Here is a 19047-nt window from a genome sequence, read left to right on the forward strand (position 1 = left end):
AAAGCCCACTTGACACCAGGGATTTTTTTGTTGACATATATAATTAGGGTGGGGGCTGCCCAAAATGGGCAAGCCAATGCCACCATTACAGCCTTTCTGCCCCCCCCCCTGGGGTGCAGTTGGGGCAGCCCCCAATATGCCCCCCAGAGAGCAGAAACCCCACTTGACGCCAGGGATTTTTTTGTTGCAATATTTTATTAGGGTGGGGGCTGCCCAATATGGGCATGCCAATGCCCCCACCACTCCCCCCACATAATTCCAGTCTTCCTGCCCCCTCGGGAGGCATATGGGGCAGTAGCCAGTAGCAACCACAGATGTATTTAATTATGTAAATCAGGGGTGGAGGTTGCCCATTATGGGCACGCCAAAGCCTCTAAACCCCCTTCACCATTACAGTCTTTCTGCCCCCCCCCTGGGTGCAGATGACGGCGGTAGCCCACAATTTCCCCCCCCTGTGGGAGCAGAAAGCCCACTAGACACAAGGTTTGTTTTTTTATCGGATAATTTAGGGGTGGGGGCTGCCAAAGATGGGCATGCCAATGCCCTCACCCCACCCCACAAAATTCCAGTCTTTCTTCTCCCCTGGGGGGCATATGGGGTCAGTAGCCTCCAATCTGGCCCCCGTGGGCACAGAAAGCACCCTAGACACCAGGGATTATTTCTTTTTATAGGCCTGGGGTGGAGGCTGTCCAGAATGGGCATGCAAATGCCCCCACCCTTCCCCCCCAAAGACAACTAAAGACTTGCTGCCACTCCAGGAGGAAGATGGGGGCAATAGCCCCTCATTTCTGCCCTGGGGGGCAGAAAATCCACTAAGCGCCAGGGATTTTTTTTATATAGGTGGGGGTGGAGGTTGCCCAGAATGGGCATGTCGAGACCCCCACCCGCCCATAAAATGATAGACTTTCTGTCCCCCGGACGGCAGACGGGACAATAGCCCCTTATCTGCCCCCCCAGGGTGGGACAGGGATTTTTTTCCAAAGTTCGGGGTGGGGGTTGCCCAGAATGGGCAAGCCAATGCCCCCCCAAAAAAGATGCCACAGCCTTTCTGCCCTCCCAGGTGCCAGCGATTATGCTGGCTTTTATATTAGTAGGGTGGGGGTTCCCAGAATGGGCATCCCAATTCCCCACCCCCCAAAAGAATAGCCATAGTCTTAATGCCCCGCTTGGGGGCATATCGGGGCAATAGCCCTCGATTTCGCCCTCCCTACGGAGGCAATTTTGATGTTGCCTCAATACATTTTGGGCCATTGCCTGTCGCGCGTACTTGGGCCTCCCACACGTGTGATGCACCATTTTTATCAGGAGACCTAAGGGAACGTTGGGTGGTAGGAAATTTGTGTCAGCCCGGTGATGCCACAACTTTCCCACAAAAAAGTGAGGAAAAAGTGATTTTTTTCAGCTAAATGTGAGGGTTACATGGGATTCTGGGTAAGAAAACGTTGGGGGATTCACACAAGCCATACCACCCTGGAATCCCCCAGGTGTCTAGTTTTCAGAAATGTGTGGGTTTGGTATATTTCCATAGCTGGCCGCCGAACACGGGCCAAATACCCAGGTGAACCCCTTGCAAAACCAGGTCGTTTAGTGATAGGCAATTTTAATGTTGCCTCAATAAGTTTGGGCCCTTGCCTGTTGTGGGTACTTGGGCCTCCAACACGAGTGAGGCACCATTTTTATCGGAATACCTGGGAGAACACTGGGTGGAAGGAAATTTGTGTCAGCCCAGTGATGCCACAACTTTCCCACACAAAAATGTGTGGAAAAAGTGATTTTTCAGCTAAATTTGAGGTTTGCAGGGGATTCTGGGTAAGAAAGCTATGGAGGATCCATGCAAGCCATACCTCCCTGGAATTCCCCCGTTGTCTAGTTTTCAGAAATGTGTCAGTTTGGAAGGTTTCCCTATCTGGCCGCCGAGCACGGGCCAAAAACCCAGGTGACCCCCTTGCAAAACCGGGTTGTTTTGTGATAGGCAATGTTGATGTCGCCTCAATATGGTTTGGGCGCTTGCCTGTCGTGGGTTCTTCGGCCTCCCACACAAGTGAGCCACCATTTGTACCGGGAGACCTGGGGGAATGCTGGGTGGTAGGAAATTTGTGTCAGCCCGGTGATCCCACAACTTTCCCACACAAAAATGTGTGGAAAAAGTGTTTTTTTTCAGCTAAATTTGAGGTTTATAGGGGATTCTGGGTAAGAAAACATTGGGGTATCAAACCACACCTCCCTAGAATGTCCCGGGAGTCTAGTTTTCAGAAATGTGTGGTTTTGGTAGGGTTCCTTATCTGGTCGCCGAGCGCGGGGCCAAAAACCCAGGTGACCAGGCTGTTTTGTGATAGGCAATTTTGATGTCGCCTCAATACGTTTTTGTTCCGGGTACTTGGGCCTCCTACACGAGTGAGGCACCATTTTTATCAGGAGACCGAGAGAACGCTGGGTGGTAGGAGATTTGTGTCAGCCCAGTGATGCCACAAGTTTCCCACACAAAAATGTGTGCAAAAGTGAAAATGTGATGTTTGCAGGGGATTCTGGGTAAGAAAGCGTTGGGGGATCCATGTAAGCCATACCTCCATAGAATCTCCTGGCTGTCTAGTTTTCAGAAATGTGTGGGTTTGGTAGGTTTCCCTAGCTGGCCGCAAGCACGGGGCAAAAAACCCAGGTGACCCCCCTTGCAAAACCAGGTTGTTTTGTGATAGGCAATTTTGATGTCACCTCAATATGGTTTGGGCCCTTGCCTGTCGCGGATACTTGGGCCTCCCACACAAATGAGGCACCATTTTTATCGGGAGACCTGGGAGAAGACTGGGCGGTAGGAAATTTGTGTCAGCCCAGTGATGCCACAACTTCCCCACACAAATATGTATAGAAAAAGAGCTTTTTTTTAGCTAAATGTGAGATTTGCAGGGGATTTGGGGTAAGAAAACATTGGTGGATCCACGCAAGCCATACCTCCCTGGAATCCCCCACGGGGCCAAAATCCCAGATGACCCTCCTTGCAAACCAGGTCGTTTTGTGATAGGCAATTTTAATGTTGCCTCAATAGGTTTTGGGCTTTTGCCTTTCTCGGGTACCCGGGCATCCCACACAAGTGAGGCACCATTTTTATCGGAAGACCTGAGGAAACACTGGGTGGTAGGAAATTTGTGGCAGCCCGTGATGCCACAACTTCCCCACACAAAAATGTGTGAAAAAAGTGATTTTTACAGCTACATTTGAGGTTTGCAGGAGATTCTGGGTAAGAAAGCATTGAGGGATCCATGCAAGCCATACTCCCTGACATCCCGTTGTCTAGTTTCCCCAAATGTATAGGTTTTCTGGGTTTTCTCTCGGTGCCGGCAGAGCTAGGGTTAAAAAACTATAGCTAGGCACCTGCAAGAAAAGAGTAATTTTTCAGTGTGAAAATGTGATGTGTCCACCTTGAGTCTTGCGTTTTGTGTTTCCTGTTGCAAGCACTAGACCTCCCCACACAAGTGATGCACCATTTTTCTCGGAAGACTTTGGGGAATGCGGGGTGGGTGAAATTTTGTGGATCCACTCAGATTCCAGAACTTTCCACAACAGAAATGTGAGGAAAATTTGGTTTTTTTACAATATTTTATGTTTGCAAGGGATTCTGGGTAACAGAACCTGGTGAGAGCCAGTCAAGTCACCCCATCCTGGATTCCCCTGGGTGTATAGTTTTTAAAAATGTATCGGTTTGCTAGGTTTCCCTAGGTGCCGGCAGAGCTAGGGTTAGAAAACTACAGCTAGGCACTTTGTAAAAAAAGTGTAATTTTTCACTGTGAAAATGTAATGTGTCCACCTTGCGTTTTGGACTGTTTCCTGTTGCGGACACTAGGCCTACCCACACAAGTGAGGTATGATTTTTCTCCAAAGACTTTGAGGAACGTGGGGTGGGTGAAAATTTGTGGGTTCACGCAGAGTCCAGAACTTTCCAACACAAAAATGTGAGGCAAATGTGTTTTTTTGGCAATTTTTCAGGTTTGCAAGGGATTCTGGGTAACAGAACCTGGTGAGAGCCAGTGAAGTCACCCATCCTGGATTCCCCTGGGTGTCTAGTTTTCCCAAAGCCTGGTACCTTTAGAATCCCCATGATGTTGGAAAAAAAGGATGCAAATTTGGCATGGATACCTCATGTGGTCAAAAAGATACTTGGGCCTAAGCGCAAACTACCCCAAATAGCCAAAAAAAGGCTTAGCACAGGGGGAGGGGGGCATAGCAGCAAAGTGGTTAACAAACAACTATTTCTGAGTTAAAGAAAACATTTTGTTACAAATCTAAATAAAACAAGATTTAAAATGTGATGTATAGTAAACAAAAATATCTTTATTCACAGATTATGCAGAAGATAGGCAAAATATCCCCTCAATTATTGAGAGGAAAAAAGCAATTATTGTTTTGCACAGTATAGTTCTTTTCAAAGATAATATGACTATTTCCACTTTTGATGCCCACTACTTGGTCTTTGTAGAGAATGCTGGTTATGTCTTCCTTGTCCTTCAATTCTGTGTCTTTTAGTGTTCATGAATGTAGCAGTCTTACCCATGTACATACTGTTCACACTTGAGCCCTCCTCAGTTTCACCAACAGACGCGGGTGGCTTATTTCCAAAATTAACAATTTGCATTGTTTCAACGGTGTTGGTTATTTGTCCGAGGCTCTTTACAACCTCGCCACTGAGATGTACTAACTCAAACTGCATGTTAGCTGTTCTACACTTTGTCAATGTAGTTGTAGCCAACCTTTTCACAGAACACCCAAATAATTGTAGACACTTGTTTGTGTGTCTCTGTTGACACCTAAATGAAGAAGTCTTGTACCATTTGAGTAGCCATCTCGTTTATTGCCACAGTGAAGTCCTCAAAGCCTGCTCTGGTTACATGATTGCCTTCTTTAATGGCTCTATTTAATCTTCCTATTCTTCTACTTAATTCAGATGTTGCTCTATTCTGCTTACATTGTATTTTGGCATGAAGTGCTCCAATACATGAAGGAATAGGGGATGTGTCACAGATGCCTCTCCATCTAGACATCACAGTTTGTCTTAAAGGTCTTCTTCCTCTATACACTGCAGGTACTGGTGGCATGCTTTGCTCTGCTTTTTCAGCTGAAATGTCATGAGTAGGAGCGTGTTCTATTAAAGTTGTTGCACTAAACTGACTGTTTCTTCCACTTTCTGTGTCAGTTTTATTCTTAAGGACAGGTAGTACTTGCTCTGCTTCAGTGAATCACGATGCTTCAACCACATCCTGAGTTTCAGGTTGGTTAATATTAGAAGGTTGATCAATATAGAGTTGGAAAAAATAAAAGTATCTGTTTAATAATTATGTAATTGAAGTTTGAAAACGTTTAATTTCTTACAATTTTCTTCCTGATGCAGGGACAGAATATCAATACTAGATATTCCAAAGAGGGCCTCTGGCTGTTAGGTGGATTCAATCAGCTCTTTCTTTGGAGTGGGTGGTAATTCCTTTCTTATCCCTCCATAGGTTGTTGTCTCCTACTTCTTTTAATTTGCAACCTTCACCTTTGTGCAAGAGCAGAGGTCACACTACCTCTTGCGGTTTTTCTTTCTCCAACCTCTTAGTCACTCCAACAGCATTAATTCTGTTCTGATTCCTTGTCTATATTTGTTTCTTTGTGGATCCTGGAACAGACGGGAAACATTCCAAAAAGCCTGTCAGACTCACCAACACCCTCTTCCACCAGAATCTCCAGCTCTGCATCATTATTATTATTTTTTTTTCGCTTCCTCAGCATGTCCTCCTGTGACTCCTGGCTCAACATTTACAATAATGAAAGTACTTAGCTGGAAGGCAAATAATGACTGTGCTTGGCTGATCCTAGAAAATACACTTCCTGATATAGTTCTGAGGGGCCTCGTTACCTCCAAGTGCGACATTCGCAATTTGTGACATGTCGAATCGCATTTACTAATTCAATATTTTAAAATGGCAAATTCTAACAAATCAGTATTTGTGTAAAGTAACTATTTGTAAATCAGCTTTTGCATTTCCTGTTTTGCAGTTTGATATCAGTAGCAAATTAGGAATAGGAAAATCTTATTTTCGGAAATGAGGTCCATTGTATTTAAAAAGGGACTTAGGGGCAAATGTATCAAATACTGTTTTTGCGATTCTCAAAAAACGATTTTTAGAGAATTGCAATGTGAAAATCGCAAAACGGGATGTAATAAAAAATTCCTTGACATTCCTTAATTGCGACTCGCAAATTGCGACTCGCAATTAAGGGATGGCTTCCCATTCAATACTATGGGCCCAGAGGCCCATAGGAATGAATGAGACGACATTCTCAATTTGCGAGTGCCCATTAGATTCTCGCAAATAGGGAATGACATTTCAAGGATGCAAGGATGTCATAAGGACACAATGTTGCACCCCTGTGGCACACATACATGCCCTAAGGGCAAATTGAAGTTAGTGGTAATTTGCGATTTCTTAAAGAGAAATAACACAACCTGGGTGCTTTCTACATCGCATTTAAGGAATCGCAATTTGCAATTCCTTAAATGCATTCGCTAAATAGGGAATCGCTAATTTTACGATTCCCTATTTGGTGAGGGCCTTTTGGGATGATACTTCACAAAAGTTTTTTCCTGTTCGCAAACGGGCCGATTCTGACTATAAGCCTGTCTGCGAATGGGAAATGGGTTTCATACATATGCCCCATAGTTTGGACATGAAGGGGTAAACCCTCAGGAAAAGTTAGATATATCTGGATCACTGGCTGTACCAAAAAGTTTAAAAATAGCCACGTCCAAATGGTTGTGAAAGCTCCAGTTCCAGAGAAGGAACGGTGGTGCTGAAACAAAGGTATTGGACTTTTGAGAACATGTTGCATCCACCATTACGTGACTCCAAGACTTGGTCCCTGATTTCTGAAAAAACTAAGGACTCATGAGAGGGTTAATGTGAACACACCCTGACCCCCAGTCCAAAATGGATGTGACACTCCTGTAGGTTAACATTTTTTTAAATAAATATTTTTGTCTTGGAAACACCAGTTCCAGCAGCTGTAACTGCAGTACCCAGTAAGGCCCTCCTGTGTGATACTGTGGTTTTGAACCTGGTACCGTGGTACCAAGAATTTCTTTTTTTAATTAAAAGGGATACCGATCAGCTACTACAGCCAACCACCCTTGTGCAGGCCATAGGCGATGCACAGTTGGGAATGGCTGCCTGCAATGGGTAGGGCTAGGGGTCAAACCTAGCAGTGCACAGCCAAAGGCTGTGCACAGTGAGGTCAGCTGTGGGGTTCGTTGTAGGGCCTGGTTGGAATCTACGCCCTGTGGGCAATGCTTTGGCTGTGCACAGGTTGCTGAAGGGGTTGGGAATATGATTTTAAAGAAATACAGAAATTCTATGAGAAACACAAAGCTTAAAGTGACATCATGGTTAGGTATGGGACAAAGATCTTAGCATATATTTAAAAAACTGAAATACACTGAAAAAAGGTTCCAGTGAGGCTATAGTCTAGTGCTGAACTTAGATAAAAACAAATGTCTAAACATTAAAAACCACTGAAATTTGCTATTCATAATTTAGTGAAAAAAACATTATGTAAACCCCAATCATGCACGGCTTATGAACTTACATATTACATCACTCATGACATGGTTAATGACATCATTGATAAAATCACTGATGGCATTTCTGATGATACTGCTATTCACATTACTGTATAAACCATTATGTCATTTTAAAAAGAAAGTTGATAGTAAAGAGAAAATAGTCATATTAATTTTAGAATTACTGGAATTACTGTGGGGCTGATTCACAGAACTAACTTAAGACAAAATCCTAAACTTACTACTTTGGGTATTCACAGAAGTTAGGATTTTGTCTTAAGACAGACTTAAGACAGACTTAAGACAGAATCCTCACTTAAGTCTGTCTTAAGTCTGTCTTAAGACAAAATCCTAACTTCTGTGAATACCAAAAGTAGTAAGTTTAGGATTTTGTCTTAAGTTAGTTCTGTGAATCGGGCCCTGTGTGTATATGAGTTGGTGCATAGAATGGGAGCAGCATACGCCCTGGAGGCAAGTGTGGTAGTGCATGGTGAAAGTAATATTGTGCACGGATTACCAACCAGTAAAGTTTTGGGTGGAAGTAGTATTCCATGTTAAATAAGGTAAAGGCTGAGTGCACCTGGTGTGTAAAGTGTGGCTTAAGGTCAAGCTTGTTACAAAAAATCTATGAAAAAAGTTACAGTTTCTGTTCCCAATAGAATTTTCACTCCTGCATGTCTGGGCATGTGCCCTTGATAAATAGTTGTAGTACAAACGTATAGACAAGTTCTATGAAACAAGGACATTGATAGGGTTTGGATATTTATTTCCAGACCCTCTATAAATATGTTGAAGTATTGCACATTGTTGAATAATGTAGATTTAGGGGTGACACACTTAGAGATGGGTTAACTTATACTATGATTGTAAGCATGACTATAAAGCTGTACGATATTGTGCTAATGTGTAGTGTATTTTACCAAACTGAGGTGGGTTGATGATAGAGCCTTGCTGAAGGTGTCTTATCAGTGGCAAATGCATACCTGCCAACCTCTTGACTTAAAATTGTGTTTTATATGTAGTCTTTAAAAGGTTGACCCTGTTTATGTGAATACAGTAGAAACTCTTTTTTGAAGGGTGCTCGATGGTTTACAAATGTGGCAACCCAATTACAGCTTATAGAAAATAAAAATTGTAATGTGGGTGAAAAAGAGGGTACCATTCACCAAATGTGGGTAACTTGACAATTTCCGCTATGTGTCCAGCATGTGGTTATAGGTTATGTACATTATCACTTTAATTGTGATAGCAAATTGGGCACTAGTGTGGCTTGCTCATTTCCTCCACTTTAACCCTTGCTTTTTTAAACAAGTATATATAAATATATGTTTGACAAGCTATATTAAGACTGAAAGGGCTTTGTTATGATTCTTCCTTGTGTATGGGCAAAGCTATGCCTGTCTGACGAGCTCTAATAGCAGTGAAACCTTGTGTCAAGGGGTGCTTTAATTTATTTCAGGTTTGCTTAGATGGTAATTTCCCAATCTATAGCTGTAATTCTATGCCTGTTTGCAAACCTATATTGTCATTTTCAGCTCAGCTTGGATGGCACTTGCTCATCCTATGTTTAGAGATTTTGTTTTAGAAATGGCTGCTCTCTACTTAAAACGTGGGAACTAACCAGGTTTCCCTGCTCCTTTTTTTGCATAATTTATACAACACTGAAAGGGCATGGTCTTGTCCTACAACGGTGAACAATTTTTCAGTGACTGGAATACATGACAGGGTGCGTAAGAACAAGACAACTGGGTATTATAACAGCATAAAAAGCTCTGAGATCTTGGACAAAAATGTACATGTTCTTTCCAAGCTTTCTTTATTGGTAACATGAGAGTAATTGATAGGAGAAATGCAGAGGAGTTTCTTCATAGGAATTACTTTAATCTTTACAGTCTCTGCTGACAAGACACAACCATCATCATTTCCATGTTCAGACCATAGAGCATAAGACTCTTGAGCAAGCATGTCTGAGCTAGATATAAGCGCATTGGTCTTGCACTTCAAATCATTCATTTTGTATAATGAATTCATTTCGTAAATCAATAATTTCATATAAAACAGCTAAAACTAACCCCGGGTGGGTAACTCCGCTCCACCAGTGGAGTTTCTGGAGTTTTGCCTACTCCGCGTTCCGTTGCGAACGCGGAGTTTAGGCAAAACTCCAACTCCGTGGCGGAGCGGAGTTATATGGCCCCTCCATCCTCTCGAAGTAATAATAATGTAAAAGAGAAGTATTTACCTGCCATGGATGCCTCCTCCTCGCGGTTCTTTGTCTTTGCTTACCCCTACGTTGTGCGTCATGCGCATGACATACAACGTAGCGGTTATCAAAGAAGAAGGACGGCAATGACGAGGAACTAGAGCAGCCATGGTGAGGAGGAGGCAGTCATGCCAGGCCAGTGCTTTTATTATACATTATAATTACTTTGGGAGGGGAGAGGGAGTGGAGTTTTTTTTCCAACTCCGTGGAACTCCGCGTAGAGGCACAACGCCTGCTCCGCCCACCCTTAGCTAAAACTTAATATAGCCTTATAGCCTACTGTATAGGGCTATAAGGCTATATATATTTTATAATATATTAAAGGCCCGAGCCAAAGGCGAGGGACTTTAACAAGGCAGCATGACTTTGATAGCCGGGATAGCCCTGCTACGAAGGGCTATAAGGCTATTAGAACATTCGGCCACAAATGTCATGTCAAATGTCAAAGGTTCTTATATAGCGCCTTATCACCGCAAGGTCTCAAGGCGCTTGCTTTGGGAACCCGTCCTGGCTTTTCCCTGTGAGATAACCCCTACTGGGCATCCCCAAGGTGAAAGCCAGGCATCCCGCCACGGGGGGGCCGTAGTGGAGATTAAGCAAGCTATTGCCCAGAGTTGCAGAGTGTGAATCCGTGATTCGAGTAGGCACCGAAGTGAGAATTATCAAGTCCGTGGACATTTGGGCTCAAGACCCTGCCGTGTCAGGAATTGAACCCTGGTCCCGGGTCTGACCTCTGCTTCAGGGTCTGCCTCCTCTAACCAGTGAGCCACACTTCTCCACAAGAGGGCAGAATATTCTAACAAATTAAACAAAGCCTTCAGGGAGCGCAAGGGGATTGAAATCCCCTCAGGTTCCCTGAAACCTTTGTTCACAGCCAGAGCTGTGAACAAAGAAACATTGGAATGTTGGAGCTCCGGGCTTATACCAGCCATTATAAACCTGGAGCACTCCATTGTTTTCAATGGAGCTACCATCATTCCAATGTTCTAATTTTCATTAACGTTTGGTGCATTCATATATACACCATCCTTAGTGTAGTACACAGTACAATCAAACTTACATAGAAGACCCTCTACAACAGGTACACAGGGAAGGCAGGCTTAAACCAAAAGGCATGGTGTTCGGTAATGGGACCTAAGGTACTAAAACCTGGATCGGTAATATGGTGTTGAACACTAATATTTCAGATGCTAGCTGCATCAATAGACAAGCACGTGAGAGGTATGGAAGGAAATGTTGTGGTTTACAGGCCAATCATCTAGCACCGGTATCAATAAGTGGGATTTCAAATTTAACACAGGGGCTGCTTAGGTCTACAGAAATTAGAGTATTTTTGGGGCAGTTGGCTCCTCTTGGGCTGTCCTAAAAGTATCGCAGCTTTAGCAGCACTTTTTATGGCTAAAGCAGCAATATTTCTATCGCCCTATCAGCAAGCTGTTAGCGACAGCTGTCAGGCGATAGTGACCGGTTTGGGGCCCGCTTTGCATGTCAGCGATATTTATCGCTAATGACATGCAAAGTAGGTGTACCCACACTGTTAGCGACTGAAAGCAGTCGCTAACACAGCTATCGCCTATTAGCAACGCAGGTGAAGCGATAAAAAAAGTCACGCTAAGCGCGATTATCGCTAGTAATTACCACCTGCTTGAAACCTTACCTGTATTCCCCAATGGGAGGTGGATTATCAGGCTAAGTCCACCATGGCGTTAATGCATGAATATCGATGGATGTCCAGCGATATTCAGGCATTTCGCCGGTATCACTGGATATTTTAGCACAGTGGAGATAAACGTTGCTAATAGCATGTTTTCTCCTCTAAAATATCCAGCGATGGGCAGCGATAAAAATAAACGCGCTAAGCGCGCTTTGCGATAAATATCGCAACTACTTGCTAATATGCCCCTTGGAGAGGCTGAATCTTCCCGGCCCCATCCTGGGTTCCAACTTGCTCTTCTTACGCTTTGTCCACCCCTGTGACTTAGTATGCCCATTCCTACATATTGTGGTTAGTTGGTATAGCTGTAGATGTAAAATATGTCAACCTAGATCTAGATTGATTAGACTCTTTCTTCCTTCCTTGCACTGCCAGTCAGTGATTGGCAGCAGATGCTTATTCAGACAGCTCCTTGGTTTGCAATCCACTGCAAATTGTCGAACGATGCTTCTGGACCTTGGGCAACAAGCCCTGAGAGCTAAGGCTGTACCCAAGATTCAAGGACTTTTACAGCAGGCTGCGCAATGCGGATTGTTCTAACACATCCTTTAGCCAATCTAAATAATGAGCAAGGCATTTGCCTTTGCTTTGTTTTGTTTATAATTAAATAATTTGGTCCAATCGGTCTGAACTCAGCATACATTCATGATAGCATTTAGTTGAGCATGCTTTGCAGCCACTGGAGCAGCTGCTTCATCAGGGACTTGTCGAAGCCAACTATCATTCTCCACCAATTGGTCCCTAACCCTACTCAACACAACAAAAGAAACAGCTGGGTCACACTAGCCCAGTTAGGTTCATAACATTCAGACACTGGTTGGAGCTCCTCATGAAATGTCAATGGATTTTCTCAGATAATAGGGAGTTGTTTCTTGATGTTGACAAGGTCTGCAGGGAATAGAAACTCGGCCTTGTACCCCTATTCTCGTGAATTCTATCAAGTAAAAGTTTTGGGGTTATGCTATAAAAATCACTCAAAGAAGGGCTTGTGGGTCATTACGGGGTTCCTCTCCGGCTGCAACGATTCCTTGGACGCCATTCCGGCGAGATCTTTGGCCACGCCCACCTTTCAGGCCACGCCCCCCGTAGGCAGCATATATAAGCGCCGAAACCGAGCGCCGCAACAGATTTGCCCAGGACTCCGCAGGCACACGCCGGGAGCATTTTAAGACAGAATTTTAAAACCATTGTGATATTTTGTGTAATAATCTATCTGTGTAAATTTCAAGCCTACCACAAACAGCTGAGAGCGTTCCTTAGCGCCGGCTGCAACGATTCCTTGGACGCCATTCCGGCGAGATCTTTGGCCACGCCCACCTTTCAGGCCACGCCCCCCGTAGGCAGCATATATAAGCGCCGAAACCGAGCGCCGCAACAGATTTGCCCAGGACTCCGCAGGCACACGCCGGGAGCATTTTAAGACAGAATTTTAAAACCATTGTGATATTTTGTGTAATAATCTATCTGTGTAAATTTCAAGCCTACCACAAACAGCTGAGAGCGTTCCTTAGCGCCGGCTGCAACGATTCCTTGGACGCCATTCCGGCGAGATCTTTGGCCACGCCCACCTTTCAGGCCACGCCCCCCATAGGCAGCATATATAAGCGCCGAAACCGAGCGCCGCAACAGATTTGCCCAGGACTCCGCAGGCACACGCCGGGAGCATTTTAAGACAGAATTTTAAAACCATTGTGATATTTTGTGTAATAATCTATGTGTAAATTTCAAGCCTACCACAAACAGCTGAGAGCGTTCCTTAGCGCCGGCTGCAACGATTCCTTGGACGCCATTCCGGCGAGATCTTTGGCCACGCCCACCTTTCAGGCCACACCCCCCGTAGGCAGCATATATAAGCGCCGAAACCGAGCGCCGCAACAGATTTGCCCAGGACTCCGCAGGCACACGCCGGGAGCATTTTAAGACAGAATTTTAAAACCATTGTGATATTTTGTGTAATAATCTATCTGTGTAAATTTCAAGCCTACCACAAACAGCTGAGAGCGTTCCTTAGCGCCGGCTGCAACGATTCCTTGGACGCCATTCCGGCGAGATCTTTGGCCACGCCCACCTTTCAGGCCACGCCCCCCCGTAGGCAGCATATATAAGCGCCGAAACCGAGCACCGCAACAGATTTACCCAGGGCTCCGCAGGCACACGCCGGGAGCATTTTAAGACAGAATTTTAAAACCATTGTGATATTTTGTGTAATAATCTATCTGTGTAAATTTCAAGCCTACCACAAACAGCTGAGAGCGTTCCTTAGCGCCGGTTGCAACGATTCCTTGGACGCCATTCCGGCGAGATCTTTGGCCACGCCCACCTTTCAGGCCACGCCCCCCGTAGGCAGCATATATAAGCGTCGAAACCGAGCGCCGCAACAGATTTGCCCAGGACTCCGCAGGCACACGCCGGGAGCATTTTAAAACAGAATTTTAAAACCATTGTGATATTTTGTGTAATAATCTATCTGTGTAAATTTCAAGCCTACCACAAACAGCTGAGAGCGTTCCTTAGCGCCGGCTGCAACGATTCCTTGGACGCCATTCCGGCGAGATCTTTGGCCACGCCCACCTTTCAGGCCACACCCCCCTAATCCGCCTATATCATGTGCTGCCATCGGAAGCGCAGCGGACGAGCGCAGCGGACGAGCGCAGCGGGAGCGCCGTTTGCGCGCCGAAGGCGCACCTAAGGCAAGCCCGTCTGCGCCCGTCCGCGCCAGGACAGAGCCCAGGGCCAGACCCCCTGCCCAAAAAGATAAAGAGATCGGTCGTAGGAAATACACATCACAAGAGATCCTGACATTAAGATGCATCGCAACATGCCCACCAATAGATCTACAGAAAGAAGGTAAGCGATGTCCTTGCTGCCCTCTTAATTTTGAATTCGCCACAATAAATAACACAAACAAAACTTTAATAGATAACAATATGGAGAGTACTAAAAGATGCATCATCAAGGCAGGGCTAATAAATGCCAGATCAATGGTAAAACACAGCACTCACATCGCCTATTTGATTGAAAATCGAGAAGTCGATGTACTATTTGTAACTGAAACATGGGCGGATGAGGCGTCCGACGCCGACCTCTCATTGGCAATACCCGAAAAATACTCATTATATAGAGTAGACAGAAAAATGAAACGGGGAGGAGGACTAGCGATTATAGCTAAAGAAAGCCTCAGGATTAAGAGCTCTGAAAAAGGTAGTCACCCTGACTGTGAAACCATGACATTTCAAATCATGATTACTAATAATTACACTTTTAATGGATTATTAATTTATAGACCACCAAATGCAAAAAGACCGCTAATTGAATCATTAAGCCCTTTTCCTGGAATCTTTTGTAATGAATCCAGACTATACAATATTGGGAGACTTCAACCTACATTTGGAGAAAACCACAGACCCCAAGATTAACACCTTTAAAGATGCAATGGCTAATTTCGATCTAGACCAAAAAGTCCACCTAGACACACATGTAGCAGGACATACACTTGACGGTATTTTTACATCTTGCCAAAAAATAACAAAGGTAGAAGTCCACCCGATTGCGTGGACAGATCACAAATTGGTATCTTTCCAACTAGAGATTATAGAGGACCTGGGAAAGCCAATTGAAAATCCCAAGAGAGTCACTTACCCCGATTGGTCAAAAGTGGACCCCCAAATATTAGTAGAGGCACTGAATTCCTCATTTCCTATTCTAGATAGTGACAGCAACATAGCCTGCACACAATTCAACGACTGGCTAAAAACAGCAATTCAGAGCTCCGTACCTCAGAAAAGAGCGATCTTCAAAAGGAAGTCACCTTCGCAACCCTGGTACTCAGACGCTTTAAAAACACAAAAACAGACCTGCAGAAGAGCAGAGAAAAAGTGGAGAATGCAATATGACCCCAAATTAAAGATAGATTACAAAAAGGAACTGGCTACCTACAAAAATATGACAATCGCAGAAAAAAGCAAATTCTTTGTACACAAAATAAACGAATCCAAGAACTCGAGTAAAGATCTGTTTGCAGTAGTCAAAAAACTTGCTAAAATTGAAAATAATAATCTCGAGGACATATCATCTGACTTCTGCAACACTCTAGGCCATTTCTTCGTAAGTAAAGTGTCTTCAGTATATGAACTATTCACAAAACAATCAGACAGACCATACAACTCAAAAACCCACCAATAATACAAAATTAAATAACCAATCCAGTGGTACACCTTCCTTTCACTGGTCCTTACCTACAGTGGAACAAATTAGTAAAGAAATAATGATAACTAACTCGGGCAGCCCCTTAGACCCGTGTCCACCGAAGGTGATGCAAAAATGTTCAGAACAAATAGGACCAGCATTACAAAAATTGTTTGAAGTAATTCTGAACACCAACACATTTCCAAATGATTGGAAAACCATTTCGATCAGGCCACTCCTGAAAAAACCCAATTTGGACAGTGAAGTTCCTAGCAACTATAGACCTATAGCTAGGATCCCTTTCGCCGCAAAAGTACTGGAGAAATTGCTGAACAAACAGTTCTCACGGTACCTACTGGACAACAATTGGCTTGACCATTCCCAATTCGGTTTCCACGAAGGGCACGGAACACAGACAGCCCTCCTTACGGCTGCTGAACAACTTAGAAGAATACTAGACAATGGGGAAAAGGCCGCCTTGGTGCTATTAGATCTCTCGGCGGCCTTCGACACGGTCAGCCATGAGATACTAATAAAACGCATTAGAGAAGCCAGAGCAAGCGACCACGCATGCAATCTCATCGCATCTTACCTAAAGGATAGAAAATTCACAGTTGAACTAGGAGAAGCAAAATCAGAATCCTTCAAGGTACCATGCGGTGTCCCACAGGGTTCTTCATTAAGCCCAACACTTTTTAACTTATACGTGGCCCCTCTTGCTGAAGTAATTAGGGAAAATGGCTTTACGCCAATCTCCTACGCAGACGATACACAAATCGTCATCTCTATAGGCAAAGACAATAAAGTAACAGCCAAAAAATTCCAACTATGCATGCTAAAAGTTAGTCAATGGATGCAACAAAATTGCCTCAAACTCAACGGAGAGAAGAGTGAGGTAATGATTCTGGGAGGAAATGCAGACATCTGGTCCCCAGACTGGTGGTCTCCTGAACTGGGAATAAGACCAGAACCCTCAGAGAAGGTTAAAAATTTAGGATTCATGATAGACACCAAATTAGCATACGAAGCCCAAGTAAACAAGCTAGCCTCGTCCTTTTGGCTGATATTAAAAATGATAAGAAAGATACTCCCATATCTGCCCCAAGACACACGTAAAACGGTAGTGACAGCTCTTGCACTGTCTCGATTGGACTACGGAAACGCATTATATGCGGGAGCCAGAGTAAAAATTATGGAAAAAATGCAGCGACTCCAGAATGCAGCAGCACGACTCATACTGGAAATTCCAAAATTTCAGCCCATTAGCCATAAATTAGAGTCACTCCATTGGCTACCAGTGGCCAAAAGAGTCAAGTTTAAATCACTATGCTTGACCTACAAGGCACTGCAGGGCAAAGGACCTCACTTCCTGAAAACACACCTGAAACTTTACGAACCTTCTAGGCTACTCAAATCTGGACAACAAAAACTGATAGCGATACCCAAGTTTAAACGATCAAACTGGGGAGGAAGAAGTTTCCTCGTTCACGCAGCGCGGACATGGAATCTACTGCCACTAGATATAAAAAACAGCCCAACATTGGAGATATTTAGAAAGAAAATCAAAACCTGGCTATTCGCTGCATAAACTGCGCTAATTTCAGTCCTGCACAGGAAAATGGACAAATCATAGCGCCAAGACGCCTATGGGCAATCGTGCGCTTTAGAAAATGATAAATCAAATCATAAATCAATCAAATCAAATCTCTCAAGCTCTCCTGCTTCTAACTAGCAGTACACCTCAGACTATCCTGGGTTCTAGTCACAGTGCATGCCCTTTGAAGTCAATGTCCAGCATGTGTATAGTAAGTTACCGAATAAGAGTGGGCTCTGGAAGAGGTGTTTGTTGTCATGGAGTCAACCTCTCATCTTACATATTTCCTGATATGCTGTCGTACTTCACTGCCAGTCTCACTGAGATGACTGTGTTCACTGTACTGGCTGGGTGGCTAGCACTTACCTCTTTTCAGTTGCTACTTCTTGGGGAAAGTCAAGACAACTAATACATACTAATACATACCCCTCCTTTTACTCAATTCGCTTTGCATTTTCAGATGAAATGTGGGCAAATAAATACAGAGTTGACATAGCAGTTGAGGTATTATTCTTGTTCTTCAAATGGCTAACTTGGAATTTCAATCTCTTTTGCACTCTGGTTTGCATTTGTGTGCTTCCTTATACCATTTCCAGATGACTAGCCACTAATGTGTGTCTACCCAACTTTTGGACTATTTTAGTCTTTTACTAAGGTTATTCAACCTCTCTCAATCTAAGGTACCTTTCTCCTGAAAGAACTTCATCCCACTCTCATTAGTGAGTCTATCTCACTGCTTTATATACAAGCACATGCTCTTTCCATGTCGGTGGTACATTGCATCGGCAAGATACACCTTTTCTTGGGGTTGTTATTATTTAAACTTTTTTGTTCCACTCACACCAAGAAATGTTTCATGCCCACGAAAACATTAAGATGTTTGACAGCCTTGTGCAGCAGCTCATCCCATGGAGTAGAGTGGTACTGAATAGCCTCCTGGTTATCTAAAGCATAGTTGAATTCCTAGTTTTCTGAACCTGCACGTTTGATGTCACCTCCCTACATGTATTGAAATCTTTCCATTTTCTGTCATAGGTAACTTTATATGCTCTTCAATCTGATGGAAGATTTCCTTGTCTTGTTTTTACAGACAGAAGAAGGGTTGGTGGAGCTTTTTTATTTCTGGTGCAATATTTTTCTTCAGTACTAGTATAATTTGTAGAGTGTTAATTAAAAAAACCTATACCAAGTCTACCACTGTTCCTGAGGTCTCCATTGCATCAATTCTGCTTTAAACTTATAAGTGTGGCTGCTTCAATACATCCACTAGATACACTTTTCACTATGCAATTGATGCTCCTAAATTCTAAACTAACGGATCCTCCTGATTCTAATTTAACCTCACATATTTTAACCTAACCTAATGTAACCCCATCTATAGCCTGTATCCTTCCTCCCATGGTAAAAAACCCTGGTCAGCTTCTGCTTGTACTGCTCCCTGCTTCAGAACAAGGTAACGATGAGGGAAAGGACTTAGGCTTCCTACTCCTGGAATTCTTATTTCATCTGCTTCCTGAAATTAGTAACACAGACCCTTTGATGCCTATTAAGTAGGACCTATTTACTAATCTATTCTGAAGAGGTGCTTAGAAGACCATGTGAAGCTACAGAATGCTTGTGCAAATTGTGCTACACAAATATTGTTATTGGTACTGATGGAGCAAGGACTTGTGAAAAAGAGACTTGCTTGAATATAATCCTCTCCAGTA

This window comes from Lissotriton helveticus, chromosome 1_1 (genome assembly GCF_964261635.1).
Source record: "Lissotriton helveticus chromosome 1_1, aLisHel1.1, whole genome shotgun sequence".
In the NCBI taxonomy this organism is placed as follows: domain Eukaryota; kingdom Metazoa; phylum Chordata; class Amphibia; order Caudata; family Salamandridae; genus Lissotriton; species Lissotriton helveticus.